This window comes from Saimiri boliviensis, chromosome 11 (genome assembly GCF_048565385.1).
Source record: "Saimiri boliviensis isolate mSaiBol1 chromosome 11, mSaiBol1.pri, whole genome shotgun sequence".
NCBI classification, from domain to species: Eukaryota; Metazoa; Chordata; class Mammalia; order Primates; family Cebidae; genus Saimiri; species Saimiri boliviensis.
Window position 1 is genome coordinate 97,607,525 of NC_133459.1, and position 14,623 is coordinate 97,622,147.

General features: G+C 45.0%; 1 non-coding gene across 1 annotated transcript; it reads left to right on the forward strand.

The window, feature by feature from the left end:
- Positions 1 to 4,211: 4,211 nt before the first annotated feature.
- On the forward strand, positions 4,212 to 4,375 carry LOC120360542 (U1 spliceosomal RNA). The gene has a single exon (XR_005577012.1). It is a non-coding gene; the product is annotated as a U1 spliceosomal RNA (small nuclear RNA).
- Positions 4,376 to 14,623: the final 10,248 nt, after the last annotated feature.

The window sequence follows — 14,623 nt, forward strand, 5'->3', positions numbered from 1 at the left end:
AGTCAGGCAGGGGCTGGGGCTGGAGCTGGAGCATGAAGCTGAGGTTTTATCCTGCTTCCCATGTGGAGTCCAGAAAAGGGTTTTAGCTGTGGTGATTGTCATTTTCAGGAGATCATATTGAAAAACATGTCCTAAGTAATAATATATTTGTATGTTATATTTTTATTTTATTGGATTGATGTTAGTCTGCACAGCACCCTCTAGAAAAGCAAGATAGACATTATTTAGCAACTTACAGAGGTGGAAAGTGAGGCTCGGAGAGATAGCATTACTTCCCAAGGGTCACATGACCCCAGTGTAAACATTTTTTTTTTTTTTTTTTTTTTTTTTTTTAATTTAGAGGTTATTTTAGGTGGCTCATGCCTGTAGTCCCAGCTACTGGGAAGGGTGAAGTGGGAGGATTGCTTGAGCCCAGGAGTTCAGGGCTATAGTCCACTAGGGTCATGCCTGTGAATAGCTGCTGCACTCCAGCCTGGGCAACATGGTAAGAACCTGCCTCTAAAAAAAATTATTTTAACATTATTATTTTCTAATTATAAAAGTAGAATATAGTCATAAAATTTTGGGAAAAATATATAAGAATATAAAAAAATAAAATTCACCCATAAATCTACATTTACTATTATAATTCTATTTTATTAACTTTCAGTCATAGATATACACATACATACATAAAACCATTTGCACCACAAATATAAATCTTATATATAAATTATGTATATATTTATATGTTATATGTACTATTTTTGTGTACTAGGATAACGGGTATTTTGGTTTTTGTTTGTCTGTTTGTTTCCAAGACAGGGTCTCCCTTGCCACGCAGGCTGTAGTGCAGTGGTGCAATCGTGGCTCCCCACAACCTCTACCTCCCAGGCTCGAGCAATCCTCCCACCTCAGTCCTCCACATAGCTGGGACCACAGGTGCGCACCGCCATGCCTGGCTAATTTTTTTTTGGTATATTTTGAAGAGACAGTGTTTCACCTTGTTGCCCAGGCTGGTCTCAAACTCCAGCGCTCAAGTGATCCACCAGCCTCAGCCTCCCAAGATACTGGGATTACAGATGTGAGCCACTGCACCCAGCCGGATAATTATAAATTGACTTTTATATATGATTTTTTTTCACTTTACAAATTTATCATAAGCAATTTTCCATGCGCATAGACTTTGGTGATAAGATGTTAATGGCCACACATATCAGATTGTATGATACTTCTTTTAATTAATTCCTTGATGTTAGATATTTTTTAGATTGCTTGTGATTTTTTGCTAATACAAACCTGCTTTAAGGAACATTATTATTTACCTTTGGATAAATTCCTTTAAAAAACCCAATCATTATCTCAAATATATAAGCCCATTTAAGGCTCTTGATACATATTGCCAATGCCCTACGGAAAGTTCGTATCAATTTGCACTTCTGCCAGCTGGGTATGACAGTGCCCTTTTTACTGAAGCTTTGCTAAGCCATAGTCACTCTAATTCAGCTCAGGCAAATGCTTCATGTCATTATTACCATAATGCTTAGAAAGAAGAGGGCAAGAGCCATAGTGCTCTTATGTCACGTGGCCTCTATGTCATGTTGTGTGTGTGTGTGTGTGTGTGTGTGTGTGTGTGTGTGTGTGTGTAGGGGTGTTGTTCCAGTGGAGATTTGCCAGAGCAGTTCTTAGGCTGGAAGTTGGGGGAGAAAGGTGACAATCAAAGCATCTTGAGCCAGTCAGGACTTTAACGGGGCATACTTGGCACTGGGTAAGAGGACACAGGACACACTGCCTTATCTTTCTGTCATTCATGATGTTAGACTTTCTGTCCAATATGTTTCCAAAGCCAGACTGCCTTAGCTTTTGGTACTTCATGAGGGAGGCTTTTAAAGCCTTGGGTAAATATAGAAAACAGAGATTTCTGTTCAGCCCAGAGATAAGCGCTTTTCAACCAATAAGTCCTATGAAATGAAATCCATCCATCTGATCCTAAATCCCATCTAAAGTAATTTTCATAAAATTGAGGGTGTATTTGATTATAGTGTGTCTTACTTGAATGAAGGAAAAAATATAGTTTCCAAGGGAAAGGGGAGAAAAGCTTGTATTCAAATGTGGAGAAAACACCCCTTGGCCCCCCAGCCAGGTAGGGTCTGGTTCTAAAAGGCCCCAAAGTAAATGAACTGTGGGTTAATAAAATGACCATTGTGTGACTCCCTTTTGCTGCTCCAGTCACTGATGCAACTACAAACCAGAGAGCATAGAGATGTTCCTCTATCGTGGCCTCGAGCACCAGCAGACACGTGAGCTTTAGAGAGACCCCAAGTCCTTGAGTGCTGTGAGGAGCTGAGAGGGTGCATTACCAGAAACCAATGGGGTGGGAGGGGGATATCTCTAGGCACAGCATGGCCACCTCAGGGTTTGTGGAGGAAAAGAGGTACAGCGGGTCTTGCAGCCATTACAACTGGGGACTGGAAAGTCAGGGACTGAGACCCTTTCTCTGCCTCCCAACGGCAACTTATGTTTGTTTGCTCTCTCTCTTTCCACCCACTCCCAGTTTCCTCTTATTAGTCATCTTTCAAACGACCCCCAAATGTCCACTTCAGCCCCCAAGTCAGCCTGAGTTTTCAGTACCAAGATTCTCCATCAAATTGACAACACCCTCTGTGTCCCTCAATTTAAAATCCTGGAAGTGAGAAGCCGACTGGTCCAGAGCATTCTATAGAAGGCCCTGCCTCTAAGTCAAGTGACCACTCTGGTTCCTCAGTCACAGGCAGGGAACAGACGGGCCACATGACATATAGGCTGTGGCTGTGAGTAAAGTGCTATGGTCAATTACAGAGCTCTTGAAGTAGAAAAAGGATTTTAGTTCCTCTTTTAAGACAGCTTCATGTTGTCCATGAGACCAAACCCCAGAAGAAAGATGAGAAAGAAAAAGTTAGGGGCCCAGGCCCATTTCAGGTGCACAGATAACGTGCATGTGAGCAGAAAGGGCTCTGGGTTTGAAGTCAGAGGACCTGGGTTCAAATCCTGCCTGACCCACCTGGGAGTTGGCTCTGATGCCAGGTATTTCACTTCTTGAGCCTCAGTTCCTTATCTGTGAAAGATCCTGCCAGCCTCTTAGAGAAGAGTTGAGAATAAAATGGTATTATCTACATGAAAGTGAATTTCGGTTGCAAATCATAACCTCTACTCAGTCCCCACCTCACTCCTCCTGGTATGTGGCTTTGATCTTTCTGGGCTCTCCAGAGAAGCAGAGTACAACAGATATGGCTTGTTCTATATCAGAGCAATTTGCAAAAAAATTCTTATTCATATGTCTTTTTTACACTCTTAAAAATTATTGAGGGCCCCAAGCTATTTATGTATGTCACAGTTATTTATTATATTCAAAATGAAATTGAGGATTTAAAAAATATGTATTCAGCAATTCATTGTAAGAAAAAATCAGCCCACTAGGTAGTCATATAAATATGTATTTTTATTTAAAAAAAACTATTTTCCAAAACTAAAATATCAAGTGAAAAGAGTGGTAGGTAGTTTTACATTTTTACAACTCTCTTTAATGTCTGGCTTATGACAATCGATCTGTTGGGATATGTTGTTTTGGTTGAAGTATATGAAGAAAACCTGGCCTCCATACTCTGTATAGGATGAGAGAAGCATTTTAACAGCCTTCTCAGGTAAGTCTGGATGTCCTTTGTTATTATCCCTACCCCACAAGAAGTAGTTACTCAAAGGTAAGTTGCAACCAAAAGTCTAAAATCACTTCAGTGAACTTTTTATTCTCTAGTATATTAAAATCCATTAGCCTGTCTTACACCCAAGATTTTTTATCCATGCGTCATTTTGTAACACGAGGCATCGGTCATCTGGGAAGCACTGGTTGAATGAGTTCTATAGATCATCCAAATGCTGATGCGTTTCTTCACACAACATAAAAGAAGTCCATTCATTCATTTCACCACCAATTTCATCAGAAAAGTCTTCAAGTACTGGAAAACTGTCAGGCTTACAGTAGTGGATGTGAAGTTTTCCAAAAAAATGTTGATTTTTGCTTGAAAGCTCAAGTTCTATCATTGGCAACAAACACTGTCAGTTGGTTTCTTTGACGTGACAGGCTCGCTTTGTTCATTTCAAAGAAAAATTCTGCCAAAAACGTAAGTCTGAATAACCATATTTTGTCTGTCAGTGATGCCTTTAAGTAAAAATGGTGTTCTTTTAAAAACAAAACAATACTTACCTGGCAGGGGAGATGCCATGATCACAAAGGTGGTTTTCCCAGGGCGAGGCTTATCCATTGCACTCCGGATGTGCTGACCCCTGTGATTTCCCCAAATGCGGGAAACTCGACTGCATAATTTGTGGTAGTGGGGGACTGCTTTTGCACTTTCCCAAGAAAAAGAAAAGAAAAGAAAAGAAAAGAAAACAAAAACAAAAACGACAACAACAAAAAAACCCAAACAAAAAAAACGGGCTTCTTCAGCTCACAACTCAAGCTCTTCCCACAGAGCTGTTCTTCAAGACAACTGCCGCACTGGACGTGCAGTGGGACCGCCTCATGCTTACTTCCCAGCTGTCACAGAGAATTATGTGAACTCGAGAGTCACGATTAATAACATCAGTAATTCTCGCTGCTTCATCAAGAACATTCTCAAGTGAAACTGGCCACTGTTTTATTATGCGAGGTGGACACAGTGGTGAGGAGTGCAGGGTGGCGCCTCAGTCCTGGGGGTGGAAGCTTAGTTTCTCTGCTTTCCACATCTGTGCAGATGGCAACACAGTGAAGAGGGTAGACCACATCTTGGTATTATTATGAAAGTAGTTTTGACCTCAAGGGCCTCCTGAAAGTGTCCCTGAGGACCCTCGTAGATCCATAGCTTAACCTTTAAGAACCACTGTTCTAGGGCGCTTAGGTTGAAAGAAATGACACATTTCATTATTTTCGAAACAAAACTGATTGTGGCTTGAGGAGATTCACTGCGCTTAGTTTTCTGGGATTCTGTTCCCCTTGCTTGGATCAGGCACCAGGCTTGGCATAGGAAACAGGTGAGGGCCTTGGCCCCTGCTGCTGGTTGGTGTGGACACTGCTCTTTGCCCTGGCCCTCCCGGTACCTTCCAGGGCAGGCAGCTCCGCTGGTCGCTCCACCACCCCAGCGCCACACTCAGCTGCGAGGCCTTCCCCCGACCTCCAGGCTCTGAGGCTTGGTCCTGGCTGCTGCTTCCATGGGTGCTGCCCTTGTGCTGGTCCAGGTCTTCGTCGCTCTGAAACCAGCAACTCCCCATCTCTTCCTAGCATCTGTGTCCCCAGCCTCCCTCAGTCAGGCCTTCCCCTTTCCAACCCTCAAGTCCTAAGCCTTGAAAACCCTTCTCTTTCCCAGCATCCTGGCTTAACTCACCTAGTGGACCTAAAGTAGAAGCCTGTGGTTTACATACTGTGCATGAGTGACTACAAATGTTTTTGTTTTCTAAAAATTTGAATGAGTTGCTGAGACTAACAAATCTGGATATTTGCAGGCAAATGTGATAGCTCTCTTCTCTGGAAGCACTGGAAGGTCTGGCAGCCTTAAGCCTGCATTTTCACATGGTGGCCGCTGGCTGCAGATGAGGGTGCAAAGACCTTAGCGCTCCCTATCACCCTACAGCAGCCTGTTCTGCTCCCTGACTTACCTGTATGGCCTCATGAAGATTTGAATTTGTCATCCCTGTCCAGTCCGTTGAAGAACAAAGCCTTTTTCAGGTTTATATGATCCTACGGGCAACCGTACGCAAATTAGTATTTTAATTACTCTGCGATGACCAAGAAGATACAGATAAGCCCACTCGACAAAACTTTTTGAAGGGATCGCTGTGTTGTCTCAAGGCCAGTTTAGAAATGGAGCGTCTGTAGTTGAAGTGTGTAAGGACTCGCAGTGCTGGTTCCTCGGTGGCTCTTGAGCCACCTGCATGGAACCCCTGGAATCCACAGATCACTGGGTAACAACCACAGATCTAATGTACACAAAGCTCGCAAGAGGAAATCAGGAGTCCTTAATTAGCCAGGCCTGGTGGGACACACTGATAGTCCCAGCTACTTGGAAGGCTGAGGCGGGAGGATCATTTGAGCCCAGGAGTTCGAGGATGCAGTGAGCCATGATTGCAACACTACACTCCAGCCTGGGTGACAGAGAAAGGCCCTGTCTCTAAAAAAAAAAAAAATTTTAAATTAAATTTAAAAAGGGGTTCTTGATTGACCCCAGCTAAAGATAAGGGTGTTAGCTAGCTGACAAAGCACTGTTGAGGAAGACCACAGCTTGATGCTTACAGGATAAGACGGGTTGAAAATAATTGCTGACTGCAGAGCTTTGCCTCACCAGCTGGGTGCCCAGGATAGATGCCCCAACCCTCCCAACACATGTCCTGTTTTAAGCCTTCTCAACACCAACAGTCATTCCAATGCGTGGTGTTCTTATTCAGGTGGGGCTGTGGGGGGGCACTTTGGCCAGCTCCTCTTAGAGTGGAAGCAGGCCCTGTCTGGGGTTGACTCTGTTCACGGTCTTGAGAAAACCCTGGCTCCTACCATGGTCTGTACCTGGGTCAGGGCAGAGCTCAGGTCTGACCAAAGCCATCAAGTCAAGGCAGCTTAGGGAAATGCGGGACACTGTGTGCAGGGGGAGGTGGTGGGGGGTGTCGGGGAATTCAAACTCAGCATCACTGTTCCTTTTCACCCTCCTTTTGTATAAAAAGATCAATCTCATGTCTAATTCATTTGAAAATTCTCCACTTCTCTGTGTGTATTTTTGGTAAAAATAGAAGTCTCCGAGGATTGCAGGCTCCTGCTGAATTTTATGAGCAACTTTTCAAAGCTTGGTAACCAGGTTCTTCTAATCTTTCCTTGAGTGAATTAGCACCAGTGGGAGGCTTGCTTTCCAGATCACTGGTTTGAATAAAAGACTTTCAGGATTGAGGGTAGGAGGCTTTTAAGGTCATTTAATTAATCTGCAGACCACAGTGAAGCACCACTAAGAAAGTGGGCAAGTTGACAGTTGGCCTTATGACCTCTGCTCCCATCCCTATCTCTCCTTTCTCTCCCCTCCCTCCCTCCCTCCTTTCCTTCCTTCCTTCCTTCCTTCCTCCCTCCCTCCCTTTCTTCCTCCCTCCCTCCCTACTTTTTCCTTCCTTCCTTCCTTCTTTCCTTCCTTCCTTCCTTCCTCCCCCCTCCCTCCTTTTCTTTCTTCCTCCCTCCCTCCCTCCCTCATTTCCTTCCTTCCTTCCTCCCTCCCTCCCTCCCTCTCTCCCTTTCTTCCTTCCTTCCTTCCTTCCTTCCTCCCTCCTTTCCTTCCTTTCTCCCTCCCTCCCTCCCGCTTTTCTTTCCTTCCTTTCTTCTTTTGCTTTCACTGCTTCTTTTCTGGTCCCAGCAATCACAGTCTCTGCAACAGACTCCCAGTTTACCTCCCTGCCTCTTGTTCTCTTCCTAGACAGGAAGTGCTTTTCAAATGACAACTATATTTCCTCTCTGCTTAAAACCTGTTTGTGCTTCTCTGGTTCAAACACTTCTATGATGTTAGAAGTTGCCTTGATGGGGAGAGCGAGGTTGGTGATGGGAAAGGGCATGAAGAGGGCTCCTGCGTGGCTGGCGATGTTCTCTTCTTACCTCGGGTGGTGGTTACATGGGTAGTCATATTGTGAGAACTGATTGAGCTATGCCTTTATGATGTGTGCATTTTTCTGTATACATGCCATACTAAAATTAAAAAAATTTTTGTTTCAGTGCCTAATATCGCCTTCCTGTGCTTTCCAAGGTGAGGGTGGGGAATGACTTTGAATGCTGGGGAAGGAAACTATTGGGATTCCGGAAGAGGGCCACTGAATCTTGTGGCAGCTTTGATGCAGAAGTAGCAGAATCATGAGCCAATTTCAGTGGCTGCTGGTGTGGCATTGTAGGTTGTCTGATGTATGGTGCCATCGAACTGCAGAGTGCTGAGATCATGATGATTCCAAGAAGCCTCTAGAATCCTTTCCAAAGGATATGCCTTGGGCCTAAGCAGGGAGAATTAATCTTGGCCTTGTTTCTGTCCAAGAAAGGCTGTGTTTCAGATGCAGGTTGGTTAGGCATGGGCCTGAAGAACCTCTCAGCAGGGCATGGGGTTGCTCTGTATGAAAGCTGGCCTAAAATTTGTGATCAGGGCTTTAGGGGATAGGAGACCATAGGACCTGGGAAAGATGCCAGGCCTTCCTCCCTGGCAGGCTGGAAAACTGTCCCTGAGAAGTGACCCTAATGAGTGGGTCAATACAGGGAACTTGGAGGAGACAGGGTGGAATGGGGTGAGAGGAGGGTGCTGGCAACCCACAGCTGGTCCCACAGAAGAGCTGAGGAAGTCTCAAGCTAAAGAAAGAATTGGTGTTCAGTGAGTTGTGGGAACAGGCAGAGAGGGAATGGCTCCCTTGCCAACTGAGTCAGCAACTTACTGAACCTTTGCCATCGTTGGAGTTCTTTGCATTTTAGGAAGAAACACCACTCTTGACAATGTGGATCTATCTCTGCTTAGCGCTTTGCACATCACCTTGACATTCACCTGCTTGTGAGTTGTCCTTGCTGGAGGCCTTGCCCACCTTGATGGAGGAAATGGCCCTTTATGACATTGCACCCAGCCTCAGCACAGGATCTGGCATCTCAAGGTGTCAATGATTGTTTCTAGAACAATCAGAGGCATGCAGGCAATCAAAGGGAAAGCTCACCGACTCCACAACCACTCCGAGGGGCGGGACTTGCCTTCCAGAAAATTGAGGGAAGTTTACTCAAGGCATGTGGCTCATCAGTGGTAGAACTGTGGGTTAAGCCTTGGTCTGCCACCACAGCCCTTTTCCTGAATTTCTTCGCTCTGCTGAGCCTCAGTCACACTAGCCTAATTATTCCTTGTTCAGAAAGCCTATGGGTTGCTGACTTTTTATTCAGGGCAACTTAATCCTCTCATTTATGGATCCCAAATATTTCAAAGACCAGGTTCCCCACAAAGTGTACAGATCCGTCTGAGACCCGGCCTCTGCCTGCACCTCTGGTCCCATCTCCAGCCATGTGGCATCCTGAACGGCATGTGCTCATCCTGCTGAAACACTGGTCACTGCTTGCGTGGAACATGTTTCTTTGATGGGTTCCTCTGGCTAGAATTATATCTTTCCCGTTAGTATTGGCCTAGGTAATTAAAAATATGGATTATGATGTTCTTGACTACAAGCAGAAGAAAACCTATCCTCAAATGGCATAAAGATTATTTATCATCTCATGTAATGAGAAATCCTGAGGGAGGGGGAGGCTGCCAGTACAGGGCCATAGGGCACCAGCTCTTGTCCTCTGTGATTCTCTCTGCTCTGCCCCTTTCTAAATTGGTTTTTTCCTCAGGCTGGATTGCTGCAGTGGTTTCAGGTCTCACATCCAGACACGTCAACATCTTGCACAGGAGAAAGATGGACTATTTCTTCCCAGAACCTTTCAACATATCACGTGTGTGGCTCACTGGCTGGGATCTGATTACGGAGCCACACTCAACCAAGGGCAGTGGTATTACTGAGATTAATTTAAACCAGTCGGGATGCACCCCAGGGGCTGGGAGTTGGCTTGTGCTGGGGAAAGGTGGGCACCTGAAAGAGTGGACCGTCTGCAAGGAAGATCTCAGGGTTGGAGTGGATTGTAAATGTTCCCCAGCCCAGTCTTCCTAAAAAGTCTCCTCCAGCTAGCATTTCAGCCTCTCACCACCCTAGTTCTCATTTCTCCAGCCCTTTTCCCCTTTGCCCTTCCACACAGTGTCCCTCTTACCGGGCTGCACCCACTTGCTGTCTTTCCCACACACCTCGCCAATTCACTTGCTCTTGTGCACTGCTTGTCTCCTCTCTGACCAGACCCCAGGCATTTTCTCTAGGAGGCCATGCCCCAGTTAACCCATCCCATGCAAATTTCTCCCCTCATCCCACAATCCTCTATCCTGTGGAAGTCTCTCCATGTGATGTATCTGCTGATGCCTGCAAACTTTCCAAGTTCCCAAGTCACTTCTGCATTTCTCAGGTAAGATTTTCTCCCAAACAAGGGTATGAGTTCCTAGACAAGAGTGATTATCTTCTGATGTCTTCTTCCCCCATTATACTCTCTCTCTCTCTCTTCTGATTTCCACAACCACCCTGAGAGGGTCGGCAGTCAATCAACACCACTCATCAACTAATGAGCCAGGATGTCCTCAGCCTCCCCTTCTGCTCTTGTCCTTGCTCCTCTGAATGTCCTGAAGGTTGCTGAAAGGCACAGCTCCAGCACTGAGGGCCTGAAAATCTTAGGGACAATTGCTCCTTGGGGCTAGGGTGTTACATCTCTAGAAATAATTTAAGTTCTGTCATGAACAAACCAGGCACTGTCACTCGGCCAGGATACAGCAGAAGGAAACCAGAACCCACGAAGCACCTACTCTGTGCCAAGGGCTGGTTCCCTGCCTTAGTGGCTTGTCCCTTCCAAGGGTACGTTTGCCAGGGCTGCCTCCTCTGCCCATCCTTTGCATCTCTGCCTGGAGGGGTTCTGCATACCCTTCACTACTAAAATAGCACCCTTGGTGAAGCTTCACCTGAATCCCCCAGGAAAAATTCATTTCCCCCTCCTCTGTGGTTACACTTCATGCAAACCCTCTGTGCAGCCCTAGCCCAGCATGAGAGTTTCTTATTTACCTGCGTGCCTCTACTGGTGTGTGACATCCTTAAGCCCAGGCACCATTTTTACCCCTGAATCTTTGGGTTCCCTGAGGATGGCTCATGTCTGTCAGATAACAGGAGCTCAATACTTTCACCCCTGTGACATGATACTAAATGAATTGTTGCTTAGCGCAGCAGAAAGCAAGAGTCTGAAAAAGTGAAGATGTAACTTAACAAATACAGTGGTTCCTAAATATGTATTTCTCCCCTTTATTATGGCTTAGGGATAAAAGATTGAGAGAAAGAGAAGGAAATAGAATAAGTGGGGATTGATAAGGCCTTTCTCCCTGTTGAAATGACCTGCTTATTTAGAGCCGAGATTTTATATCCCATGGCCCAGCCCAGTACCTAGAGAACAGGAAGTGATCCATAAATACTTCTCGAATGAATAAATGATATATGGGTCAGGTTGTACTTCAGGATGGAATTCTGAGGCTTGACTGGGATAGGGCATGAGGAACCTGGAATCTAAGATGGGCTAGGGATGCCCCCACTGAGGGAATAATCACCTTTACCTATTTAACCATTTTGCCCAGGGCCTGCCTGCCACTCAGGCCTGTGGTTGATCGACCAGCCCCACCCTCCCTTTGCCCCCGACCCCCATCCCATCCTGGGCTCAGTGCCTGCGCAGTCCCGTTTCAGGCCTTGGGCTGAGACCTCAGGTCAAGTGGATGAGACCTATCCTCATGCATGCCAGGCCCCTGGCAAAAGACAAGCAAAGACCCAAAGGCCATATATTATAAACCAAGAGGATAAACTATGTGATAAAATATACTCTAGCTTCCTACTTTGACAAACATGCCTCAGCAGAATACACATTATGTATAAAACTACAGTTCCTGTATGACCGAAATTCAGCCGAATATCAAAGATGACTGAATTAAATTATTCTTACACATGTCTTGGTGTTCGGTTGATGGACCAATGATGTCGGGGTGGGTAATGAAATAAATACACATGTCATTCATAAACTGTGACATCTTCACCCACGCATTTTAGTTTTCATGTTTTTATTTTAGCTAAATCATAAATTATGTTGCTGTATAATCAAGATATTCGTGTCATACGTGTTCTATTGATGGTCATGATCTGGAGTTTTGTATTTAAAATACCCAAAGTTTTAACATATTTTTATCATAAAGTGTAGATTAAACTAAAGGTAAACTATTTGAATGTACATTTTTCATGTTTTCAAAAAATAAATTTTCTTTGTATTAAAATGTGCCTATTAAAATTAAGAGGGAAATACTTTTATGATTAATGGATGTGAACATTTTTAATCAAAATTATTTAAACGAAACTAAGTAAAATTCTGGTGTGTGAGATCCTTGTCATTGCCAGGGTGAGAAACAACATCACTTTTCATGCACTTATGTCTGTGAACATGTAGATGTCTAGGGGTTCTCAGCTGGGGTGGTGTTGCTTCCCAGAAGCATTGTCTGGGGACATCTTTGGTTGACACAACTTGCTACTGGTATCTAGTGGGTGGGGACCAGTGATGCTGCTAGACATTCTAGGTCAGCCCACAACAATGAAGTAAGCAGTCTAAAATGCCAGTAGTGCTAAGGTTGAGAAACCCCAGCTATACACACACGAACACGCACACACACACATGAACACACACACACATACTCTCACACACTCACATTCACACGCATACACACGCACTCACACACACACCTCTCTCACACACACACGCACACACATACACACAATTAAGGGTTTTATAAACTGTTTAATATTACAAAAAGTTCCTTAACTGTCATATAAACTGTTGTGAATTCTACACTAGTTTATGGATAACTCCAGAATCACAAATGGGAACATGAAGAAAAGCAAGAAAATGGACATGCGACGTATATTGAATTTTGCAAGAGTTGATTGCATTCTTGGCTATGTGAGAGGAAGAATTTGACATGTTAATGTATTTGTCTTTTCTTTCACCAAAGTGCTTCTGCTGATCAGTCACTTCCCCTTCCCCAGCCGATGCATATTCTGAAATAAGGTCCATCTCCAACACCGGAAACACCACAACCCACGACTCTCATCAGACGCAGTCACCTTTTGTTTCAAGGACATAAGAGATGTGGAGAAGCGTTGTCCTCAGGCCGGAATGGTGTCATTTCCGAGAGAGGGTGTTTAAGGTTCTGCGTTGTGCTGTACCAGAGTTGAGCAGCAGATCCTGAGAGACAGAGGCACCCAGGTTTCCCTCCACACCTAGAGTTGTTGATCTGGGGATGGGGCTGTAAAGCATGAGGCCCAGGGGCTTCTGTGGTTGGAACAAAAGGCAGTGTGCTGAGAAGTCCTGTGTCGCCCTGTCAACCTGGGGTTCTGAGCAGGAGCCCAGGAGAGCTGGGAGGCTGTTCATATCGGATCGTTAGCAGTTTCCCAGCTCCTTTGCAGAACAGCATGCTGTTTGGCTGCCAAAATATTAGGACTGAAAGCAGCTGGCAAAAGTGTTCAGTGAGGATGTGAGCCTGCTTGGAGAAGCAATAGGAAAAATTCCTCTTCGTCTGTGACCGGAAGGGGAAACCTCGCTCTCAGACCCTCTCTGGGACGCTCTCAGTCAGTCAGGTGGGGGCTCCTTTGAAGCAGATGGGCTCTGGGCCCAGTGCTGATTGCAGATTTTTTTCTGGGGCAGTAGAACTGAGGAGGACTCTGTTACTGCCCTGCAGAAATTCACAGCCTAATAGTGCATTTATTCTCAGCATATGTTTAATGAGCTTGCAAAATAAAGAGAAATTAGATGGAGGAAACCACATCAAGCTCACCTCCATTGATGTTTCTAAAGTGATACGCCAAAGAGGTGGTTCAGTGGCAGCAACCACGCAGGTGAGCGTTGAGAGGCTGAAGACAGTGAGTTCACTAACACTTCATGAGCCCCTTCACACGAGTCTCAGTTGATCCTCACAGCAACCTTAGCACAGGTGGGTTTCACATTTCCATTTTACAGAAAGGGAGATTACCTCTGAAGATGGAGTAGCTTGCCTAAGGTGGCACAGCCAATAGGTGGCAGAACCAAGAGTGCCATAGGGTCTTTGAGCTCTAAGAACAATGCACTTTTCAGTGACATCAGCGTTTCGGGGCCTGTGGACGGGCAGTTTTGGTTATCATGAGGAGTCTGTGAATCCAAAGGCACAGTAAGCCCCATCTGTAGCCTCCATCATGAGGGAAGTAACCACTATCATTGTGAGGCGGGCATAGAATGTTTCGACACTGACACAGAGTTCTGTAGAAGAGTCTGGGAGGCACCATATTGCCCCACATGGCATCAAAGATCTTCTGGCAGAGATAGGGTATGCTTTAGCACTGGGGACACTGGCCACAAAATTTCCCTGGCGTGAGATCACTGGGACTGCGGCACCAACATTTGGTTGATATTTTGTGGTGCACAATACACTTATGATTCAAAGACAGAACCCTACACCCAGTACACAGTAGGTGCTCAAAGATTTTATGAACTAAGTGCTGGCTGAATCTGAGAAGGAGAGAAGCCAAGTGCCATAGGGAAAGCCAGCCTCCCAATGGTGGTTAGAGTCGGGGAATCAGCCATCGAATCCCCTTACCCACTAGGGAAAAAGAAATGGAAACAAACAGCAAAAGCATTTAGCACATTGTTAAACACTGGAAAGCTGTTGCTTTTGAAATAATAACAACCGTGCAATCTCATTAGAAGTTCTAATGGGAACAGAAAAGAAATGCTTACGGCCAATTTTCTTTCTGTGCCTGTAATTAGTGGCATATTTTTTAAAGCACAGAGTAGGGTGTTGAGTCTTTTTGAGTCACTGCTAGTTCATTCATTCATTCATTAATTCCCCAAATGTTCACTGAGTTCCTGTTTTAGGCCAGGCACTGATCCAGGTTTTGGGGATGTAACGGTGAACAAAGCAGACAAAAGATCCTGCCTCATGGAATTTACACTCTAGACAGCAAAGGAAAG